Consider the following 18785-nt stretch of genomic DNA (forward strand, 5'->3'; position numbering starts at 1 on the left):
TTACAATCCCCCCCCCCCTCAACGTTTTTTTCAAAGAGATTATTCTTGATCTTTTTACCAATGTGCAATTACTGTTCTCGCTGAAAACCAATAAAAGCAGAAGTGTTTCCAGGCGGCCGAGTCATCGGATTTTAGACAGGAAGTCGTCCGTGATGACAGGAAGTAGAATCGCTGTGCGTTGTGTCGGGTTTTCCTCTTAGCTGTAACTTCGTGATCTAGATAGTTTTGGCAGCAGAGACAAAATGCCAAAAAACGTGTAAAGCATTTGAAAAACTCTTTGTGGTTGTTGTGACATCTTACAGAGAGACACGGCGTCCTTTTAACGGGGCGTCCCGTCATCCCCAACCCCAATCTGCTACGGTGGGAATGTGTGTCAGTTTGGATGCTGATGGGGGGGGGACCTTGTGAGGTAGGCTCCTCCGTCTGTGTGTGTGTGTGTGTGTATCAGGCTCTCTACAGAGGGAAGTGTTTGGATATGGGGGTGAACTGTCCCTTTAAGCGCTCAGTGACCCGTGGAGACATTTTACCTTCTTCGCTCTTTCACACCGCGTGTCTGTGTTCTGGCTTGTGGGGTTGTGCTTCTGAGCGACACAGCGCTGGCTGTTGTGACAGCGAGCCGTCTGAACGGATCCAAAGCGGCGCTCTGTGCAGAAAGGGAGGAGGGGGTCGCTTTCCTTTTCATATTTTCATCTCTGCTCGTCTCTTTGGGGAGCCCGTGGCCGCTCGTCTGCACGGGTAATCATACCATTGTGTTAATTATGGCTTCACAGCTACCCCCGAGCAAAGACCCCCCCCCCCCCCCCCCACACACACACACACAGTTCCTCAATGATGCACACATCTGTACACACTCACTGTTTCCTCCTTTGCTGTCAACCGAGCTACGATTTCTGTCATCTGGGGGAGAAAAGATCCCCAACACGACAACACACACATACACACATACACACACACACACACACACATCCACACAGGACCCGGCTGCATTATTCATCCTCCCAAATTGTGCACACCAGTTGTGTGCTCACACACAATAAACAGATGAACTTGTGCAGCAAATATGAAAAATTTAATCATTCCAGAGAATGAAGATTCAAAAGGAAATGTACAAAATCAATATTTTATGCTACTTACTGTACCTTTTCTTTAGTACAAACCTATTCAAGAACAGGCATTAAAAATTAAAGCTGGCAGACGGTGGGGGGGGGAGGAGAAAGTATAGATGGGTGGGGGGGGGGTGCACCTGAGAGCTCAAACGCAATCCTTTTTCATTCATGTTTCGTCTTGAGGCAAAAGGCGCTTTGATCGATCAGAAGCCGAGACACTGTCAACATAAACACATAAGTGTGTGTGGGGGGGCGGGGGGGGGGGGTCCTTAAGGTGTGGCCGTTTAGCTCTGCGTGGGTCAGTAACGTGTCTGATGCTCGGACACTGCATGTGATGCACACCTTATTGTGCTTTGTGTTGTAATTTTTCCGTCTCTGGTGCGTTAGACCTCTGCTCACAACGTCTCCGTCACTGTGAGAATAATAAAAGCTGTCTCAACTTCATGTTGGTAACTACCGTTATTATCAGCAAAATATTATATTTATTATTGTTATTATAGACCTAGACCTAGAGGAGAGTAAGTCATTTACAAGAAGAAAAAGTATTACAGTCACGAGACATAAACTCGAAGATTTCAGAGGGAAATAAAAACAAAACGGAAAAAAACGATAACTGTGTTACCACGGTTACACACGTGTGTATGACAAAACACTTTTTCATGTTTTTTTCCGTCGTAATTTGCCATTTTAATATCTGAGAATATCAGATATACAGTTTTTCCCCCTATAAATTCAGACTTTAATCACAGAATTTCCCTGTTTTTACTCTGAATATTACATTATCCACCGCCCGGTAAGACATGTCGTCGTTCTTCGTTTCTGAGGTGGAGGTAGGGTGGAGGTAGGTTGGAGGGCCCGCTGAGTGACAGGAACATCCACGTGGTTCCAGTTTGGACCGCTCCAAAGAAAAAGGACACCTTCAGCCCCCCCTGGAGCCGAGGACTACGGCTGGAGAGGAGCGGAGGACAGCAGCGTTAGCAGCGTTAGCAGCGCTAGCAGCCTTAGCACGAGGCGTTAGCACGAGGCGTTAGCACGAGGCGTTAGCTGTTGATGTTTCCAACAGGCTTGTTTGGCGGGAGAAAGGGAACACAACTGATTTTTCATTTTGCTTGTGGTACATTTAGTTGTTTTACATGAATGTTCACTTTGGGTTACATGAGAGAGACAACAACAACAACATTGCTCCTTTGAGTCTAAAGAGGTGTTTGGAAGATGAGCTTGAACGTCATCATACTGCCCCCCCGCCCCCACCCCCATGAAGACATTCCAGCTGCTGGTGGCCTCTTGGCCTCCTCCCCTCATTCCCACCTCCTCTCCTCACCTCCCGTCCTCCTCCCACCGTCCTCCCCTCCTTTGTCTCCCTCTCTCCCTGTGGAGGTGTAGTGCAGGGCCCAGGGCCCCTGCCTCCTAATTGCTGGTGAATGGAGTGTTTTCACGGGGTGTTAGGCAGGGCCCCTCCCCTGGATTAGCATGCGTACACACACACACACACACATGCACACACAACATGTACTCAGATACACAAATGGATTAGCGTGCTCACTCATGGGGAGAGGAGGTTGATTTGAGCCGACAGCAGCAGCCCTTTGGAGAAGGCCTGGAGTCAAGCGTGCACACACACACACACACACACACACACACTAGACAAGACACAAGTTGCACGCACTCATGTGAACACTCACACACACACACATGATTTCAGCTCCCAAGTGGAGGCCTTGTGCAGAAAACATATGGGGGGAATCATTTGTTAACGGGAATACCGATTAACACATCTGGAGGGAGCTGGTGAGTGGGGGTGGGGGGGCAGAGGTAGAGGGGGGGCAGGTGAACTATGAAGAGGTGGGAGGGGCCTCTAAGGAGGACGGAGGTCAGAGTGATCCTGATTCATTGAGGCTGACTAACAGCGAGACTAAAGACCAAAGAGGAAAACAAACCTGAAGACTTTGACCCCCCCGACCCCCCCTGTCCCATGTGTCATGTCGGAGGCAGTGAGCTGTGCACAGCGCTGCGAGGTCTAAATGTGAGTTTGTCATTAACTTGTTAAATGAATACGGATTTTAAGATGAAGGATCGACTCGGATAGACACATTTAGAACCTAAGCACAAAGTGACTGTACAATTAAGCATCTCACCATCTTTATTTGATAAATAAGTATTTAGTCATGTTTTGGAGGTCTGTGAACGTCTGAGGTTTCTCACGACATATCGTGTCTCTGCAGGGACGGAATAATTAAACTCGGATCTGAAGAAAAAAAGAGAAGGAATATTAGATCAGTCCCCCAAACGCTCAGTGGTTCGAGTCCCACGTCCTCAACGGGGGGGCAACCTGCCCGTAACCACTCAGTCACCCTCTGTACAATATAGTTTCCATAGCAACAACTAACCAAAACAAAGCAGGTTTATTTTGACCAGTTTGGTGATCCAAGATGACTGGGCCTGACTGGTGTGACTGGGACTGACTGGTGTTACTGGGACTGACTGGGACTGACTGGTGCGACTGGACTGACTGGTGTGACTGGACTGACTAGTGTGACTGGGACTGACTAGTGTGACTGGGACTGACTGGTGTGACTGGGACTGACTGGTGTGACTGAACTGACTAGTGTGACTGGGACTGACTGGTGTGACTGGGACTGACTGGTGTGACTGGGACTGACTAGTGTGTCTGGGACTGACTGGTGTGACTGGGACTGACTGGTGTGACTGAACTGACTAGTGTGACTGGGACTGACTGGTGTGACTGGGACTGACTGGTGTGACTGGGACTGACTAGTGTGACTGGGACTGACTGGTGTGACTGGGACTGACTGGTGTGACTGGGACTGACTGGTGTGACAGGGACTGACTGGTGTGACTGGGACTTACTGGGACTGACTGGTGTGACTGGAACTGACTGGTGTGACTGGGACTGACTAGTGTGACTGGGACTGACTGGTGTGACAGGGACTGACTGGGACTGACTAGTGTGACTGGGACTGACTGGTGTGACAGGGACTGACTGGTGTGACAGGGACTGACTGGTGTGACTGGGACTTACTGGGACTGACTGGTGTGACTGGGACTGACTGGTGTGACTGGGACTGACTGGTGTGACTGGGACTGACTAGTGTGACTGGGACTGACTGGTGTGACAGGGACTGACTGGTGTGACTGGGACTGACTGGTGTGACAGGGACTGACTGGTGTGACTGGGACTTACTGGGACTGACTGGTGTGACTGGGACTGACTGGTGTGACTGGGACTGACTGGTGTGACTGGGACTGACTGGTGTGACTGGTGTGACTGGGACGTTGTATTTGTCCTTGAGCTGGTTTAAAAAGAGCCACCAGTTGATTCTTCATCCTCTGGAGAGACGCATCAGACGCTCCTCTCACATAATGGGTTTGACAAAGTGAAAATTAACACAACGCCACTCCTGCTGTTGCTGTGAGGAGGGAGGGAGGGGGGGGGGGGGGGGGGGGGGGTACACGGCTTTGTCTCTCTCACACACACACCTTCCTACAGATCCCATGCCAGCCGTTGTTCTCATTTTCTCACCCAGACATTTACATCGTGCCTCCCCCCTCTATTCCTCACCCCCCCCCCCCCCCCCCCCCCCTCCTGCACCGTTTCCCCATCTAGGTGTCTGTGTCCTCGGCGTAAACACCCCCCCCCCTCCTCTTTTTCCTCTTCTCCAGCGACTCTGTATGCTTCAATGGACTTTCATGACAACTCATTCTGTAAGGGTCCCTTTTTTTGTCCCCCCCCCCCCCTCCAGTCCCCCCCCTCTTCTCCTTCACTCTCCCCAGGTGAAATATTGATGGATTTTTTATGAATAGCTATGAAAAATTCATTCAAATTCCAAAATGAAAAAGCGTAAACATCCCGCATCTGCCTATGCCTCCCGCATTCATTATCCCCCCCCCGCCCCGACCCTCCTCCTGCCCCCCCACGTCCACCTAAAAAAAAAACACATGCCGCTCTGTCTCTTTTTCCGCCACTTGGCCTAATTGCTTAATTTGACCTGCTCCTCATCAATTAAAAGTGTGTCAGAGGCAGACGGATGGACGATGGATCAGAGCGCCGGTCGATGACACAACAGCTCAATAACTAAATGGAGATGGCCAGTGATGGAAGGAGGAAATGAGGGAGGAAGAAGAGGAGGAAGAGGAGGAGGACGAATTGAACAGGCTGTCGTGACGGGTTGGATCCTGGATTTCTGACGCCATCTTTCCACGGCGGGAAGGTGTGAATGGAACACAAAGAAAGATCGAGAGAGGGATGAGCCACGCTTCAAATAACGACCACGTCGAAGCGAGGAACAGTCACATGACCCGGGGAGTGGGGGGACACATACATGCATCAAATATGTGAGAAATGCATCAAAAACAATACCGTAAGAATAGGTGAAAATACGAAATTCATGCTCACACAATGCTTCATTCACCCGCGAGTCATGTTTCCTTCAACAAACAGGCCTCCACTGTAACGTGAATATACACCGACATGAGAGGGACCACACACACACACACACACACACACACACAACCACAGTTATTTTGTTATTTTCCCCTTCAACACCTTGTTTTAATTAGCTTTCTCCTGAGACTGCGACTCGGACCAATTAAGGGAGATTATCAAAGAAGGGTTTGGAGTAGGGTGCATGCCCACTATGACTCCGGCCCCCCGGGGGGCGGCGCCAGGATGAAAGAGACCTCCACACAGTGCCGGCGCTCCGCACACGCACATCACGCGCTGCGCGTAGGGCACCAAGTGCCTGGGGGGGCACCAAAAAATCTGGGACGTGAAAAATCATCACAGTAGGCTACTAGTATAAATAACAAATAAAATATGTCTAAAGCATGCTAATATGCAAAATCAATACAAAGTCAAAAAGTAATAGGCCTAGACCAAATTAGTGGAGAAAAAGGGGAACCTCCTGTGCGGCCCCCCCTCCCCCCCCACCTCCCAGTGGTTTGTTCCATTATGCCTCAAATCTCAAATGTGGCAGACAGCTTTGAAATGGCTTCGAAAAGGCATCAAGAGTCGGGGGCGGAAAAAAGAAAAAAAAAGAGACAGCGGGATGATGCTCGCGCGTCGCTCTCAGCTAAGACAATGTTTTAAATCAGGGGTCCCCAAACTTTGTCTCGTGAGGACCGTTGCTAGCGGTCACCGGGCGGCCGGCTGCCCACATGTACTCGCGCTCATAATGTCCGCACGGACCGCCGTGGGTCGTATTCGGTACTCGTCCGCGGCCCGCCCAAAGTTTCTGTTACCGTTACCGTTTCTGTTATCATTTGTTTTTTATGTTATCATTAACTTTTTTGCATAACAATCGGCTTCAAGAGGCATATCCCAATCTGTGGTTTGCTCTTCGTATTGCACTGACTCTCCCTGTCACAGTTGCCTCTGCTGAGCGAAGCTTTTCAAAGCTCAAACTAATCAAAACGTACCTGCGCTCATCAATGGGGCAAGAACGTTTAAGTGGTCTGGCTGTCATCAGCATCAATGGGGACGTGGCTCAGAAACTGTCATATGACCTGATAGCTAATTTTGCAGCTAGGAAATGCAGGCGTGTGCCTCTGTAGGGCCTTTGACAACTGATGGTAGTGAAAATGTTTGTAATATTGTTCTATCGGATAGCAGAATGGTCTCTTTTATAGATGGTAAAGTAAATTCTACTGTGCAGTTTGCACTTTATTATTATTATTTGTACTCACACAAACACACACACACACACATACATTCACTTTGTGCATTTACAATGTTCAGTTCCAAATCTGTGTTTTTAGTAATTGTAGTGGTATTTGGTATTTATAATTTATAATTTTATCTTTTATATAATTTATTTCTTTTCATGTTTGTTTATGTAAATTATTTATGTTTAGAAGTTATTTGGGGAATAGAGAGAACCTAACTAAGACATTCTGAATGGTTGTTATTCCTTTGGTGGTGGTGGTGGTTGGTTGGTTCGTTGGTTGGGGGGGGCACCACCAAGCATTTGTGCTTAGGGCACCCAAATGGCTAGCGCCGGCCCTGCCTCCACACACACACACACGCACACGCACACACACAGAGCCCTCTGAAAGCCCGCGTTGGACCTGCAGTGTTGTCGGGCCTCAGAGGACATAAAGAAGCGGCCTACCGACAGCGCGGCCACATCCATGGTCGATCACCCCGTATTGAGCAGCCGCAGAGGGATCGCCATGGCGATGCAGAATGGGGTCCTTCCACCTCCATCCCTCGAGGGGAACTAAGAAAAACCAACAACCCTCCATTGATGCATCCGCTAATGGAGACACTATAAAACACACAGCAGGGTGTTTAGGATGTTCCCCCTCGCTCTCATCCCCGATCAATGAAAGCTCCACTGCAGTTACATTCTGAGATCCGTATGATCGAGCACCCCCCCCCCCTCCTCCCCCCCAGGCAAAGTGTACCTCCATAATGAGTACGGTGTCCTTTATCTCTGGGACTCTCCTCTGGAACATCTACTGTTTGTGTTCCTCTCGGCCCATAAACCGAGCGTAGGTGGATAGCACTCAGCGGTATTAGGCGTCGCAGTGATTAGATCGGGAGGGGCCCGATGGCCCGCATTGTTCTGGTCCCCTGAGGGGGCCGGCTGGAAGACTCAGGGGTCAGGGGTCAATAACCAGAGGGATCGATGTCGCTCAAATGATCTGCGGTGCATCCAAAGACTGCGCGGCTCGCGTGGAGTTTATCTAGTGTACGTGGTGCTTTGTGTGTGTGGTGGGGGGGGGGGGCAAGGGGGGGCGGGGGGGATCCATCTGAAGGGAAAGTGACTTCCCTGGGACTTCATTAAGATAATCTGGGCCCCGATACTAACAGAGTTTAGAAGAGGAGGTGAGGAGGAAGCTCCGAAATGAGATGAACACTTATTAGATCAGAGCAGGCAATCGTCTTTTCACCGCTCAGAGCCGAATTCACGCACACACGCACACGCGCACGCACACACACACACAGTGGAAACAGGCTCAGACAAACAGCGTGGGATGGACAAAAAAAACATCAAACATAGGATCTTATCCACAAATCTAAACAATGAAACAGTGAGTAATACGATCAAACTAAATCAACGCGTGCTTGAAGATAAACGGTGATGCTGATGGTCTGCGTGGTAATTCATACAAACCAGTCACACACGCCACTGAAACCATCATGAGCTCATCGACCACTTCTAATATCTACAGAAGAAAATGGCTTATTATCTCTGCCTTATAAAGTTAGAACATGCTTCATGTTGCTCAGTCCGTGTTCCTCATCCAACAAACCGTCCGCTGAAACACATTGCATTGAATGGCCTGCATTGAAGAAGACTTGAAACTAGAGACTGAGACCATAAACTCATGTTTACAATGTTTACTGAGGGAATAAATCAAGAGAGAAGCAGGATCATTTTCTCATAGACGTCTATGGGACCAGAGGAGTCGCCCCCCCTGCTGGTCACTACACAGAAGTAGAGTCATTTCCTCATAGACGTCTATGGGAGAAGAGGAGTCGCCCCCTGCTGGTCACTACACAGAAGTAGAGTCATTTCCTCATAGACGTCTATGGGAGGAGAGGAGTCGCCCCCTGCTGGTCACTACACAGAAGTAGAGTCATTTCCTCATAGACGTCTATGGGAGGAGAGGAGTCGCCCCCTGCTGGTCACTACACAGAAGTAGAGTCATTTCCTCATAGACGTCTATGAGACCAGAGGAGTCGCCCCCTGCTGGTCACTACACAGAAGTAGTAATTTCCTCGTAGACGTCTATGGGAGCAGAGGAGTCGCCCCCTGCTGGTCACTACACAGAAGTAGAGTCATTTCCTCATCGACGTCTATGGGAGCAGAGGAGTCGCCCCCTGCTGGTCACTACACAGAATGCAGCTTTAACTCATCAGCTTCTCTTCACAGCTGGAGGCTCCTGGTTGAAAAGTGAGCGTCCGATCCGCAGAGTGCCGTTAGAGGGCAAGGGGAGCGAGAAGAGGGGGGGGTGGGGGGGCTGCAGAGGAACTGGGGGGAGAGGGAGTGAGGGGAAGGGGAGGGGGGGGGGGGGAGGCGCGTCACGTTGTTCTTAATCTAGTTTGCCTGTCGTAATCGTGTCAATGTCACTCTCAATCAGGCAGCCACAACTAGGGCTGCACGACTTGGGTTTGATTGGAAACCTCGTCTTTAAAACGACCTCTATGGCGAAGGTGTGTGTGTGCACTATAAAAAATAGAAAGAGGAGCGTGAGATGAGACAAAGGGGGAGGAGAGTCTAGAGGAGACAATATGAGAAAGGAGGCGAGAGGGAGCGCAAATTCACTTTAAAGCGTTTCTCCCCCACCTGTCTGTCAATTTGACTCTGGCCTCTTTCTTTGTTAAGACGCCATCGATCGGCTGCTCTTATGACGCGTGAGGAGACGCCACCTCGATGACCACAGGCCGTGTGAGAAGTGGACGTCACGCGGCGAGTTCGGTGCGATTTCCCCGCCGCCGTCTTGGAACGTGACCGCCGTGAATAGGAAGTGACCTTATTTGGAATGCGGAGGACACGCAGTAGAGACCTGTCAATCACAGGGTGGTCCTGCACTAAATCACTGCTTTATGGTCTATTTGACCGTAACTGAACCATATTTACTAAATGAAATGACTCCTCTCTTGATTTATTCTGGGGAAAGGAGTTAGCATGCAAGCGTCTACATTTAAAGGAGAAAGCCACAACATTGCGGTCAACCATAAACAGGGCGGATTGTTGCTAAATCTGCAAGTCAGCAGATCCACTTCCCTAAAAATGTGTATGAGCAAACGAAACATCTGTGGTCCCCAATAACAGTCACACTAACATCTCATGTCAGGAGATAGAAATAAAAGTTCTGTGATGGTTTAACTATTCTACTCACACGCGCACACACACACACACACACACACACACACACACATTCTACTCATTGCTGCTTGGAGGACTTTAATCTTTTTGGTGCTTCCTCCAAATCCTCTTCTCATCCATGATTTGAGATGATTCAGTTTATCAGAAGATGTGTGAGAGAGAGCTGCTTTAAGCCACGTGCACATCAGTGCGCGCAGGTATTTGCCCTTTCACTCCTCGTGCACATCTCAGCGCTGGTTATAACGTGTCTCATCCAGTCACTTTTAGGTCCCTGCTATTGAAATCTATTTGAGAAAATGAAGTGAGACTCCTCCTTCTTGTTGTCTTTAGCGAGCAGACGTCGGAGGAGCGTTTTTAGGATGATCTGTGGATGCGTGAACACTGAGGCTGGATACCCATTTAAAATAGTTAGTCCCTGGATGAAGTGCTTTGGGTCTGATATCACATGATCAATGGATTTACATTTTATTCAATCATCAAAACATCAACACATTCATTTCAGTCGGACTAATGTTGAAGATCTCATTTGATCACATACTACTTTGCTTGTGTAAGATCTCTAGAGAGCCATGTGATCAACTTAAAGGGACGGTTCCCCTCCAGAATAAAAGACCCTCTAATGTTCTTTGTTTGGAGTAAAGTGAACTCAGATGTGTTTGGTGTTTATTAAAGACTGGTTTCTATTCATTTTAATTAGATCATCTTGAGAAGGACATATTTGGAGTGTTTGGCTGATTGGATCGATTAGTCCACAGACTCAGAGTATGAGTGGATTTAACAAAGCCGTGTTTATTCATCTGGGTTCTTCTGACACCAGGTTTGGAGATGAGTGGAGGTGATTGGCTGTCAGCAACAACGCAGCAGCACGGAGGTGTGAGAACGGCGCGACGGGATTTATTCAGGCTTAATTACAGCGGTACGTGTGGATTGTACTGAATTCACTTGGTGAGACATTACAAGGGAATAAAGTTCATTAATGAATTAAGTGCGTGATTTGGACCTGCTTCACACACACACACACACACACACACACACACACACACACACACACACTGAGGTGTAAGAATTGTTTGAGCTTTTACACTGTGTTACAGTCACACAGACCATAAAGCAGAGGTGCTTTAGGGCGGGGCTACGCGCTGATTGACAGGTCGCTGTGAGACGTATATGGTTAACTTGACTATGGTTAACTCACTTTAACTCAGTCCACAAACTGACGGGTTACCACGACAACGTTCACTTCCTGTGTGCATCTGTACATTTAACACATCATAGAGCCAGGGCAGAAGATTGGTCAAATCATCGCAGAGGGGTGAGAGGGCCAATGACAGTTGAGGGACAGACTCCAGCTTACAGCCAATGAGAAGCAGGCATTGGATCCATTTGGTGACTAACTAACCCGACAGCGGGTCCAAATGGGCCTCCAACTGGCCTTGTGCCATTGGGCATCCCTCATCGGTGGACTCTGCATCAGTCTGCTGCACGGCATATGGTCTGAGGCTTTTCATCTCCCCAGGGAGGAAACACCCACACAAACACACACACACACACACACACACACACACTAGCATCCACGCAGAGAGAAACAGAAAGAGGAGGAAGTGCAGACAGAGAGACAGAAACCAGCCGTAAGGACACCAACACGCCGTCTTCAGGAGAAACATTCAGCAGGAAATTGTCAGACTCAGATGAACACGTTAAGACGTCTTTATTACGATATTTAGTGACTATAAAAATTCTGTATTATCTACCAAAACGTATTAACAAAACCAGAAAGAAATGATCTCTAAACATAAAATCACTCTTCCCAGAGGAGGACCCAAGAACAAGAACTAGAAACTCAAAATGACTTCCTCAGACAAAGGGAGACGCTGACTATAAGACACACCAGGGCAATGGGAGACAGGTGGAGACAATCAGGAATCAGGGAAGACAATTGAGGAACTGGTGACACATGAGGAAGGGCAAGTGACCTGAAACGAGAGGAAGGTTACTTTTTTCAAAATAAAACAGGAAACGACAAGAGAAAACCCCAACCGCAGTGTGACAGAAATGAGCCAAACAAAACCACGCGATGAATAAAACATGCGCCCCAGTGAGCCCCACTCCTCTCAAATATGGTTTACCAGTAAACCTTCCCAGGAGGCAGTGTGGAGGGGAGAGATGTCACATAAATTCAAGGAATCTGTAATTCGGCTTTTGTTTGTTTGTGTCTGAAACAAAAAAAGACTAAAGACTAATCTTACAGACGTATCCGAGGAAAACATGAAAACATACGAGCGACACAAACTCAAAAAACGCCTGGTCTCTCAGAAACACACACACACACACACACACACACACACACTCCTTTCCATTGCGCTCTAAATCACGCTCAGCCGGGCTAATGCATGGATCCATACTGCTCTGGGTGAATTAACGTTAGTAATAAGATATCATGGCTCTGATTGATCCTCTATTTCCATGTCCACGCCATAAAGTGACCCGCGCCCAGCCACAGCACGCCATCACTCTCACGCTGCATTGATCCCACGCCGCACTGCTGGGGAGGAAGCTTAAGCTGCAGAAGTGGGCATCGGATGGGAGCTGCTCATACATGACTGCACACCCGAGGGAGGGGTGATGCTACAGCTGTGCTGGGGGTTTGAGGGGGGGGCGGGGGGGGGGCAACTGGAACACTCAAGCTGAATTCTGACACACACGACCCAATATAAGTGTAATATATCACTTAATATATTATTCATTCATCATTTGATTCCCTCGGACATACTACCTACTTTATCCTATTGTCTTTTTTTCATCACATTGCCTCACGAATAAAGGCTTTTATAGACCCCCCCCCCACACACACACACACACACAAAACAAACTGTGAATCTGAGCCGACACCACCAGGCCCAAAAACAGCTTGCTCAAGAGCCTGAGCGGACCAACAACAGTCCCACTATGGCCTCTTTAAGGGTATAGAGGGCCGATCCTCTTGTGTGTGGAAATAAAACCACTCCACGTCCCTGGAAGGACTAGACGCAGCGAGGTAGGCGAGGTGGAAAAAAACATGCAGACCCAAATGAACCATCTCACACGCCGAGGGAGTCGCACGCCAGCGCTCCTGCTGACAGAGCAGCATCATTGGAACCAGGTGAGGTCATTTAAGGGGAGTGGGCGGTTCCAGCAAACGTGGAGTTACCCCCGGAGCCCCCACTCAGAGGTCTGAGTGACCTGAGACTGAACACACACACACACACAGACACACACACACGCAGAATCATTCAAACACATTCCTTCCTGTCTGAATGCTGGACAATAGCCCCCGGCCATTAAAAGCAGATTGCTTTGAGGACACAGACACCACGCAAAAACACTCATTCACATGATCTCTCTCTCACTCACTGACTCACACACACACACACACACACACACACACATGCACTCATACCTATTGCCCCAGGGCAAAGCGTTGGTTTCCACTGTATAGTCTGTTCACATGGAGCAGACTTATCAAACAAGTCGACTCGCTGCTGTTAGTGTACAGGGAAAACAAACCAACGGCAGGCAGGTGTGCAGCCAGACAGAGACACAGAGACACAGAGACACAGACAGAGACACAGACAGACAGAGACACAGAGACACAGAGACACAGACAGAGACACAGACATAGACAGAGACACAGAGACACAGAGACACAGACAGACAGACATGTCATGTGTGACATCAAACAGGTGACGGATGGCCTTGTGATTTATGAAAGATGATTTTGCAAATCACCACTACATGGGGTGAGGAAGATAAAGGAGTGAGGCCAGTTGGGACCCAACAGCTTCTATTTTTATTCTCTGTTTCATTGTTATAGTTTACATACAGTGCCAAATTAGATTGACAGACTTCTAGACGTCTATGGGACCAGAGGAGTCGCCCCCTGGTGGATAAAAGAGACGCAGAGTCATTTCCTCATAGACGTCTATGGGACCAGGGGAGTCGCCCCCTGGTGGATAAAAGAGACGTAGAGTCATTTCCTCATAGACGTCTATGGGACCAGGGGAGTCGCCCCCTGGTGGATAAAAGAGACGTAGAGTCATTTCCTCATAGACTTCTATGGGACCAGAGGAGCCGCCCCCTGGTGGATAAAAGAGACGCAGAGTCATTTCCTCATAGACTTCTATGGGACCAGAGGAGCCGCCCCCTGGTGGATAAAAGAGACGTAGAGTCATTTCCTCATAGACTTCTATGGGACCAGAGGAGCCTCATGTAATCAGAACACAGCGGTACCAGTTGGCATCTCTGTCCCTCCGTCCTCACAGACAATAGCAAATGCCGAACAAAAGGCATCACCGTGCTCACATTAGTGAGCCAGCAGGACTACTTTTGTGTTTCACTGAGTCACAAAGAGTCTTCTCCCAGCAGCATGTCGCTCTTCTCATATCAAAGCTGCGTTTACAGCAGACAAAGCTTTGAAAGTGGGCCACGGCTCATTAAAGGCCTTTATGTGCCCCGCCGGTACGCTAAAAGAAACCAGAAACAAGGCATTTTTAGTCGGCAATCGGACTGGTGTGTGTGTGTGTGTGTGTGAGTGTGTGGGTAGAGTGTGCGTTCGCCTGCGAGTGTGTTCCCTGAGCACACACACACACACACACACACACCCCGGTGGAGTGTTGGGATGTGCGTAGGTGATGTTGATTTAATTCTCTCCTCTGACATTGTTCTCTTGCGATCTCTCTGCGGCTGACGGAATGCGGCGCAGCCTCGACACTCGGCTAACGGCGCTGGCTTCCTGAATGGCGTGTAACCTAATCACCGACACCATCTGTTAATTATGTTAATGCAAAAAAAAAACACGCCTTGGCTGCCGTTCACATCCATCCTCTTCCACTGCTCCTCTTCCTCTCGCCCGACGCTCTACCATCATCGCACACTTCTCTGTCCACTCCCATCCAGTCCTCATTTGGTCCCTGTTTTCATCATCCTCGCTGACCTTTCACATCGCTGCGGTCCTCCACCCTCTTCTCGTTCGCTCCGTCCTCCTCTCAGCTCTGCCCCTTCTCTTCTTTATTCCTCTGTGTGCTCCGGTCGGATGAAACTCTTAATTCCTCCTCCTCACAATCCTGCCTGAGACCAACTTATTTTGGTGAGCGCCATCGATCTTGCTATTTGCCTCGGTAATCTGCTTTTATGAATCCAGGGTTTCCACGGAGCTGCAGGGCCACGTAATAAACTTAAGAATAAGCGTTAGAAGGACGTCATTTAATCGACGTACAGAGTTGGTCGTTATATTAACACGATAGAACGACCCAGCAACGCATAATCAGAGCCATCAGCAGGCCTCATGACGGTCCCCAAGGGAGCCCCCCCCCCCATGTTCAATGGGCAGTTTGCCCAGGAGGAGCAACGCTTACAGAGGCACGATGCCCAGAGTCAACCATCTGCCTGAAACAAGAGATAAACAACTAAATAAAGTAGTGAAGGAATGTTAATACCCGGCTGTGCAATTCAAGTTAATAAAGTAAAAAAGTATTCTTCATCTAATAAGAAGCAGTCGCCTGATATGTGGACCCCTGCATGAACAAAACCTATTTAAGGAAACCAGAATCCCAGACAACAATCCTGGCAACCAGTGTGTAGCCCCGCCCTGACTATCTGACTTTAATTGGAACCAATCACAGAGGGACATGCAGCAGAGCTTCTGGTAATGTTCGTTCTAAATTTTTAAAAAAGTAGCCAAAATGATTTAGTGGGGCGTTTGTTCAGTATTTAGTATCAACTCATATGAATAAACAGACCGACAGACGCTCCGCTCAAAAATGTTGAGTTGTCCCGCTTGGAAAAAGTGGGGGGAAATGACCTCATAGGACGGTGGAGACACTGTACAGAGAACCTGCACACACACACAATATTGGGGGGCGGTGGGGTTAGCCCATTCGCCCCCCCGTCGGGTGTGAGGTGAGGAACATCAGGGTGAGCGAGAGGACGGCTCCCAAAAAACAGCTGGCGGCCTGTAGGACACCGCGGCGGAGATCGTCAGTGAGAAGGAGGGGGGGCTGCTTTGTGCCCCCACACAAGGAGACTCTGGAGGAGGCGGCGCCCGTCCATCTGTCTGCCCCTCCCCACATTACTCCACCTTAACCTTTGATACATTCAGTAAAACACTTTCATCCTCGTTTGAGACTTAAGGAGGAGACGTGGTCACAGTGGCCCCTATCGATTTGAGGTCAGCATCAACGCCATCTTTTTGTGGTTTTGTTGGACCAAAATGTTTAAAAAATGTTTGAAAACAAACGGGGACGACAACATGGCACAGACCTGTCAATCATGTATAGCCCCGCCCTGAAGCATCCCCTGCTTTATGGTCTGTTACTAAATGAACATCACACTGAGACAAGAGAGAGTCCTTTTCTCGTAGACTTCTATGGGACCAGAGGAGTCGCCCCCCGGTGGTCAGCAGGGTGAAAACCAAAGGGTGCCGTGCATCTATAATAGATAGAATCATCCAAAAGTTAAATAGATAACAAAAAGCTAACCAGTTTTACCTCTAAAATGTCAAAACCTCACACAGAGATTCCAAATCCTGATAAATTCTCCCCGAGGCACTACGACAGGGCCGCAGGCAAACCTCACTCAGGTCTAAACAGTATTTTCAAAGCCGGCGGGGCTCTGGGCCTGGGGGCCTGCAAGCCCTTGTTAGGAGGGGGCATATGTTACAGGTGGGGTGGAAACGCGGTCCACGGTGAAACCGGAACGAGTCCATGCAGCCAAGCACATGTGCGCACAGGGAGGGGGTCCGGGGGGGGCAGACGCTCTGAATGAGAAGCAACGTGGAGAAGCATGTTTAATGTACAGACAACCAGCGGGACACACTTTGACTGCTACGCTCCAACTCCTGAGAAACCGAGGAAATGTGCGAGGCTGTAAATATCCTTCAGTTCACCCAGTGGTGCCTGTATGATAAATGGCAGCCAGACATCGGGTTAGGAGGCAGAGCGGCCCACATGGACTACTGTTTGAGCCAGACACATGACCTGACGAGCGCACACACACACACACACACACACACACAGTCATGAACACGTGCAGGCGAAACGCATCCACAACAACGTGTGTTTAAGTGAACCTGAGCTCATGGCTCTCCTTACTGCTGCTATCATGTTTTGCCTTTTTGGCGTTTTCCTGCGTACTCCCCCGCTTCCCCTCATCCGTCCTGACTGAGGACATTTTTACTGGAAGGGTAATTTTACCAGGTGAGGTAGTGAGTGAGAGTGGGTGGTAGAGGGTGATGGAGCTGTTTTTTTTTCTTTAAAAAAAAGGGGTGAGCTGAAGGGTGTCTTCTGACCACCACATCCTCCTTCCTGATCCAGGAAAACATGCAAAGTTCCAGGACTGCAGTCCCCCCCCCCGCCCCCCACCCCAGTCTGCCAGCCCCATCCTCAGCCAGGGACTTTCCAGAGCTGCCCTGCCCAGCTGAGGAGCACGCTAGTCAGCTTCGGTCAGGCTGCTGTGCCCTGTGTGGGGCTCAAAGCGCTGCAGTGTGAAACAACAGGGTGTGTATACATATATATATGTGTGTTTGTGTGTGTGTGTGTGTGTGTGTGTCATATAGAGGCGAGATATTTCAGCCCTTTAATCGTGACTATCAAAGAGTTCAAATAAAAGAGTGGTTACTAAGAGCAACATATTTACTAGGTCTCCTCCTGCAGCGGCTGGTGTGATTCAGCACTACAGGTGTGATCTCCGATCTGAACCGCTGGATATCAAACATGGCGCCATAAAGAATACAGTAAAACACAGATTATACAGCCTCCCTCCTCTACAACTCTTGGGTGATCTCACGTTCTCACGCAGATGAAAATCAAAACGTCTTAATGGGTGGTAAAAAGGAGAGTGAGTGCTTCCATGTACTCTAATGATGCTAAGCTTCTTCAAAAGGGGTCTGACCTAGGGCTGCACAGCCAAAAATCCATATCGTGGTATTGCTTTTTCAAGTAAACACATTAATCCATTGACCCCGAAAACGGATACCTAAACGCTGCTCGCTGGCCAACTTGCTCGCAACTGGCTGGCTGTTAGCGTGTTAGCTTGTTAGCTTGTCGTGGCTGCAAACAGCCTATCCGAACAGTTGTTCACAGCTCGGCTACCCAAACAGCTGAGAACACCGGTATGAACGGTATGTGAAGACATAAAGACACCGTCTTTATGTCACCCCTCTGTATTCCAAATGCGATCACTTCCATTCATTGGTTGCTAACATTAGCAGTTAGCACATCAGTAACTAGCGTTAGCACTTTAATGCTAACTTTCTATGCTTTAGATTTTTTACTTGAATCAGTCTGACATCCTGGACGTATCCTTCTATCTGCTTCTCTCTCACATTGCTTTTAGATAGATCCTATTCATTGTACACTTAGTGGATGCAGTAGGTGAAGGTGTGCATTATTAATTAAAATCAGCAGGCTACATTAACCGGCTTAAGCTTGTTTTAGATTCATTTCTGCAAAGAAAATATAGGATTTCAGAACAAACAAATGTATTTCAGACTAAGCACATTAAGAAAGAAGCTTCACCACCTTTAAATTAAAAATGGACTTTTATTATTCAAAATGCATGACCTTTTAAAAGACCAACCACACACACACACACACATACACACCCTGTGAAATATCACCTGGCGCCAGAAAAGGCTTCATGGGAAAGCACCTACTTTTTCAGAGGGTTGTGACCAGAAAGAAAGCCACAGTAAACAACGTGTCACAGCGATGACCAACCGCTTCCCAATATAACCATCGTCCACTCATCCTCGTCCACTACTACTCAGAAAAGAGGCCCAACAAAAACCCCA

Source organism: Pungitius pungitius, unplaced genomic scaffold, assembly GCF_949316345.1.
Source record: "Pungitius pungitius unplaced genomic scaffold, fPunPun2.1 scaffold_56, whole genome shotgun sequence".
Taxonomy (NCBI): Eukaryota; Metazoa; Chordata; class Actinopteri; order Perciformes; family Gasterosteidae; genus Pungitius; species Pungitius pungitius.